Raw genomic sequence first — 6,403 nt, 5'->3', positions numbered from 1 at the left:
TATTCTTAAATTGAATAATTTCTTAAGAAAGTTTGGCATGGTGTTGCATATATACCAACTCTAAGGGATGAGTACTATTTATACAAAACTTTAAGGAAATTGGTGTATTTTAATAAAAATGAGGGGGGACGGGGGTGTTAAAATCCATTGCAAAAATTTAGCTTGTGTGCAAAATTTAGACCAAAGAAAAGTGTAAACCTAGATAAAGTTCATAGGCAAGTAGCTTGGAATTAGATTAGCCACCAATAGTTGCCACAAGTAGATTATATTACCTATCCCCCAAATAAGTAAAAACTAAAAAGAAAACTGGTGCAATAAATCTATATCTATATATTACTAAAAGCAGAAGTGTAATATTTATTGTTGCTACGCTCCTGTTGAGCCATATTAACAGTCATGTCATTCATTTATTTTTTATATTTTCTTTTCTCTATTTAAACTTTTCTTTCCCCTATTTTCAAAAAAAAAAAAAAAAAACTTCTCTTCTCCTTATTAGTTCATGGGTAATTATTGAGAATTCTCGAAGTACCATAAATGTGTACTCCTCCCTCTCACATAACTGTGAGTCCCACTAATTAAATTTATAGTAGAATCCACAATTCATGTGACAGTGGGGAGTACACATTTATGATACTCTTAGAGTATTCAATAATTTTCCTTAGTTCTCACACCTGCTATTACACTTCTTCCAATCTTTCATTTTCCTTTTTGCCTCTTTATCTCTCCACTACTTTACTGTTATACTTTCTTGCTCTTTTTATAATTTGACTCTTCTTCTACCTTTACACCTATTGTTACACTTCTTCCAACATTTCTTTTTTATTTTTGCCTTTTTATCTCCTCACTACTTTACTGTTATACTTCCATTTTCTTTTTTATAATTTGCCTCTTCTTCTACCCATTTTATTTTTATATAAATTTGATATTATTTTCCCATTCAATCCTTATTTTTCCCGCCAAAATGTGAGCTCTCTCTCTCTCTCTCTCTCTCTCTCTCTCTCTCTCTCAGTGAATTTTTATTCTTTCTTATAACTCTAATTAAGGTTGATGGTTTTTTTTTTTTAATATATGTTTTGGTATTGTGTTTTTTTTTTTTTTTTACCCACAAGGCTGATAGGGCGAAAATCTCTTATATTGACTGCACTAATCTTCTTGGGTATCAAGCACAAAAATGTGGCATTGAGAGATTTTTCAAAGATACATTCTTTGTGGAAGTCTGCAAAAAAAGCCAAGATCTCATTCTCAAAAACACACCAGCATTTTTGAAAGAAAGCCATCGTAAAGCCATCTGGACCGGGGGCCTTATCTCCCTTAGCCTCCCGTAGGGCTGCTATGATCTCCTCCTTCTCAAACTCCCTTTCTAAAGTAACCCTATCAGTTTCATCCAGACTTGCAAACTCTAAAAATTTCCTAAACGTCCAAGAATCAATCATGCCCCTTTGGAATACCCCAAAGGCTAAACCAGCAAAACCATCTTAATCAGCTAAAATTGATAAATATTAGAATTACCCAAATATCAATTCTAAGAGTAGTGGAATCATAAATAGCTTACAAAATGAATCAAAAGTCAGATATAAATATAAATATTTTCTTTTTTTGCAATTGGGTACCTGGCAAATTGCTTGTTTTGTGTAAAGAATAAAGGCTAATGAACATAGAGTATTACCTAAACCTCATTCATGCTTGTCATGCAAGCCATTGATAGTGCGGGACTCGATTACACCTAGACAAAGAGGCCGACCTTTCAAACATCCACTTTCTAGTTCATATCATCTGTGGTCAAGAACCAACAACATAAAAAGACAAAGAAAAAAGAATATCAACAACAAGAGCTAATAAGAAATTGCAAAAAAGAATTAAACTATCATAATTGAATGTAATACTAAAATAAAGTGATACCTGAAATCTGCCACCTCCTACCCTTTACAATCTCCACACTTGATGGTCCTCAAGTTTCTGGAGAAAAAAAAAGGGTATGATTATTGCTAAAAAGTGCAATTAAGAACTTTTAAATAAACAAATACTAATAATGGTAGTTTAGGAACAGAACCAAAGAAGAGAACCCATATTACGTCTAGGTGCAATTGCAAATCCATTATTTGCATCTACATTCTTAAAAACAAAAGGCAACTCACAAAACTTCAACATACAAACACAACAAAATCCCTCGAAATACAACATCATAGTGTTGGGTTACACGTGTGAGTGAAGTCCCACATTGAATAAAGATGAGAAGAATGAGTAGTTAATATAACATAATTGAGCACATACCCATAGGGCTTAGGCCTTTTGGGTTAAAGTGTGTCTCTATATGTTATACTAATTACTCAAGGAAACTCCCCAATATGTTTATCTCCCCGACAAGTGGTATCAGAGCCCATGGTGATGTGTGGCGAAGGTGGTGATGTGTTCATGGTCCCTACCCAGCGGGGACAGAAAAAGCCTAGACGGCCCACACACAAAAATCCTGGAGAAAAAGAAAAAGCCCAACAAAGGAATATTGCAAATGGTGCTAAACAATGATGAGGTGCGAGGTTCCCATGGACATGGATGTGCGGAGTTCCCATGGATGTACGTGTAGGGTTAACACGTGGTTCCCATGGATGGCGTACGAGAGACCCATGGATGACGCGCTGATAAAGTGAAAAAGCCCATTAGGCAAGGGGGAGCAAGTAAGACTTATTCATGGCCCACAGAGAAGTCTTGAAGCCCACAGAGTGGCAGAGACTCACACGTGAGGGGGAGATTGTTAGGTTACACGTGTGAGTGAAGTCCCACATTGAATAAAGATGAGAAGAATGAGTAGTTAATATAACATAATTGAGCACATACCCATAGGGCTTAGGCCTTTTGGGTTAAAGTGTGTCTCTATATGTTATACTAATTACTCAAGGAAACTCCCCAAGGTGTTTATCTCCCCATCACATAGCAACCCCAAGTTCTAACAATCCAATCCCTAAAGAACCCAAAACAAAAAATTTAGCCTCACTACTCAACATCTTAATACAACATTACAAAACACCCTTTTTCCCCCCTCAGAAAATAGGGATATTGAATTTATGGTAAAACCTTAGGCTTTACATCATCAGGAACCAAAGAGAACTAAAATCAAAATCAAAATTGAAAATTAAATAAATAACCTAATGTTAAGTATCCAAATCCAAACCCAAAATTTCACAATAATCAAAACAAAAAATCAAATAAATAACTTACCAAGCAAAATCGGAATGGGTATGGGTATGGTGAGGAAAAATGAATGGGTATGGAGGTGGTAAGGGGAAAGAGGGAGAAAGGATCTTGTGGTGAGGGAGAGAGAGCCGATGGGTATGGGTTGACGGTAGAGAGATCGAGGAGGAGAGAAGTCGATGGCTGGGCTTGGCCTTGTCGGCGTCGTCACTGGGCTGGGCTCTGATCGTCGGCGCTGGCGGGGTTGTGTGTGTGTGCGTGTGAATGTGAGAGGCTGTGTGAGAGACAGAGAGAAAATGAGAGAGTTTTGTGAGTAAAAACTTTGTGTGAGAATTGAGAAATGAAACTTTTGTGTGGGAAATGAAAATGTAAGTGGGAAAATTTTTTTGGAGAATTTTGTGCGGGAAAGGAAAAAAAATTTGGAGGGAAATTTTCTTCCTAACACCTCTGTTCTGTTATCTTTTTATTTTCACCGCTCAACTACCCAACTCCTCATATCTATATCTTGAGCAGTGAACTAGTAATAGCATTTGGTTAAGTGTGCCCTTGAGGCCTTGACAAGTGACAACACCACTACACTCGTGTGAATTATTGAAGTTTATTGGAGTGTCTATTCAACTTTTTTTTTTAATTTTTTACCATCTGTCTTTTTTTCTTTTTCTTTTTTTTGGTTATCACCATCTGTCAAATTGATAACATGCTCTGCACCACAAATAATATTATTATTATTATATTATTATTTATTAAGTATATCAACTAAAAAAAACTATCTATTGAGTATTTATTAAATAGATAAACTATCTATTATTATTAAAATGAGCTAACATTTTAAGTTTTTAACTAAAGTTTAGCATATTAATTAAGATATAGACTTATAATTGTAAATATTTTTAATAAATTATATGGTAAAAAATGATTTAAAAAAATAAAAAAACATCTAATTTTTTTGATATAGTTACATATATCTACCTAGAGTGTCTTTGATTAAAAGATCGGTGTAGATTTATGGTTGAAGGCTTAGGAATGAGCTCTAAACTCAGATATTTAGGGTTTGAGGCTCAGAAAAGAGTTTTTCTAGATTACCTAATACATAGTTCTAGCAGGTATAGTAAAGTTGTGTATCTGTTGTTTACTCATCAGAGATGGGTTCAAAGCACTAGCTAGGAGATTTCAAATCATCAAAAAAGTGTCTTTGGTTGAAAGAAATATATAGAAACAAAATACTTCCTATTTTTTTTTTTAATACAAACTTATGGATAAATCTCACACTTAAAAATTGTCATAATCAAAGTACATTTATACATGTCATAGCAATTGTCGTAATCCCAGTACATTTTATACATGTCATAACAAAAAGTGCTAGCTATCACGTCACTTTTTAAAGAACATTTGTAATGAGTCACAACATTTGTTTTTGTTTTCTTTCCTTTAGGTACGAAAAGAAAAAGAAGCGGATGAGGGGGGGTTGGATGCAGCCAGAGAAAACCTACCTGAATTTGACTATAATAGTCTCTACATACTAAGAACGTTTGAATTGACTCAAAATTAAATGGAAAATTTATCAATGCTCTTTCAAACATTTGTCAATTTGTATGTTATTACTCTTTTTATTTTATTTTTATGAGCAATATGTTCTTACTCTTTTACTAAAATCCTCTCTATTTCATGATTCAAATTACTAAATACCATAAATCTAAAAGTATATTAAGTACCATGTCTTTTTTATATAATTTTTTATTTTTTGGAACCGTGACATGAACTCTCTTTATTTCGTTTGAAATGAAGAGGGATCAATGATTCCATAGGTATATTATTCACCTCAAATTCTCTTGATTATGATGTCACCATCTTGCATAACCCATAATTTTTTGTGATGTACTAATTCATGATGAGTACTAACACACATTCTATAACAGCAATGTTTTTTTTTCTTTCACTCATGCTAAGTTCCAATCAGTTGCTTTGGATGTGTCGCTGGTTTCATCGGTTTCTTTTTAATGATGCTTTTTGACGATAAAATTATGAAAGGGGTTCAACAACTTAATTGGCTAAGCATGGGTCGTGGTGTCCCAGTTGCTCCCCACGCCAATGTTAAAGGTGCTTGCAAAGGATTGGAATTTGGGGAGGGTATGTATATGACTATGTAGCACAAAGCACAATTCAATTAGTAAATATAAAAGAGCATGGTCCCTCCATGGATAACTACTGATTGGTACTAGTGCAATTCATACGCAATTGATCCCATCTAAAAACCTTTTGGTTGGATAAAGGAGGCAAAGCAAAGCTAAAAAAAGAAAAGGAAAAAAGATTAACCTAGTTCATGTTCATAATAACTTCATTTGTGGCTGGAAGATTATAGTATTTCAAATCATATTAAATAAATGGGTTTGGTAAAGTTATTTTGCCACTTAGATGTCACATTGTATTGCATTAAACCAAAGAAGAAAAAAAGTTCATTTTATCATTACATGGTCACCAGGCACCAGTCCTATCAAACCAGAGCAATAATATTGTACCATTTGGTATCATTTTAAGTTGTGTTGTACATAATTTATGCCATGCAAAAAAAAAAAAAAAAAATATATATATATAGTATGTTTGTATGTATATCTATTAATACATTCTCGAAGAATTTATTTGATAACTTTATTGTAACATGGATTTTTGGCATGCACATTAAATGAAAATTGAATAAAAGTTAGTTGAAAGAATAAAGTTCGAAACCAGCTTTTTTACACATGCAGTAATATCATTCTATAAATTCATATTTATAAGCATTTATCTCCTAAATCCAAAAACTAGAAACCCTAGGAAACCTCTTGTTTCCTTCAAAGCTTAGAGATTGTCTTTTCATATTATTAACTTCTCAGTGCCACTATTCGATTCTTCACATGAGGGGAACCTATATATATATATATATATATATATGAGAATCCTCCGTTTCTTGTTGTTAAAAAAGAAGAAAAAAAAAAAAGAATTCATCAATCGATTGAAACATGCACTCATATAAAGCAGGTCAAAATCATATGTGAAAGTAACTCGTGTTCGATGCATTAACACAAGAAGCTGCTAAAGGATGTGTGCCTTCAACTAAACTGAAAGGGCCCTCGAGATAACCTTGATATTAGGACCACAATGAGAGCAATCAAGGCCATCATTAATGCATGGTCTCTCTCCATTCATGTATGTGTGGTACTACAAAGAGCAATATATATAT

At 33.7% G+C, this 6,403-nt stretch overlaps 1 long non-coding RNA gene across 2 annotated transcripts; it reads right to left on the bottom strand.

Annotated features, from left to right (window-relative positions):
* Window positions 1–1,105: 1,105 nt before the first annotated feature.
* On the bottom strand, window positions 1,106–3,907 carry LOC136064357 (uncharacterized). Of its 2 annotated transcripts, none has more exons than XR_010625980.1 (3): window positions 3,214–3,907; window positions 1,900–1,956; window positions 1,106–1,773 (listed from the first exon to the last, which is right to left on the bottom strand). It is a non-coding gene; the product is annotated as an uncharacterized LOC136064357 (long non-coding RNA). The 2 variants fall into 2 exon arrangements; XR_010625981.1 differs by having other exon boundaries at window positions 1,106–1,759; window positions 3,214–3,904.
* Between the last annotated feature and the right edge of the window lie 2,496 nt (window positions 3,908–6,403).

This window comes from Quercus suber, unplaced genomic scaffold (assembly GCF_002906115.3).
Source record: "Quercus suber isolate HL8 unplaced genomic scaffold, Cork oak 2.0 scaffold_672, whole genome shotgun sequence".
Classification (NCBI taxonomy): Eukaryota; Viridiplantae; Streptophyta; class Magnoliopsida; order Fagales; family Fagaceae; genus Quercus; species Quercus suber.
Note: the sequence above shows the minus strand (reverse complement) of the source record. Positions and strands in the feature narration are given on the sequence as shown.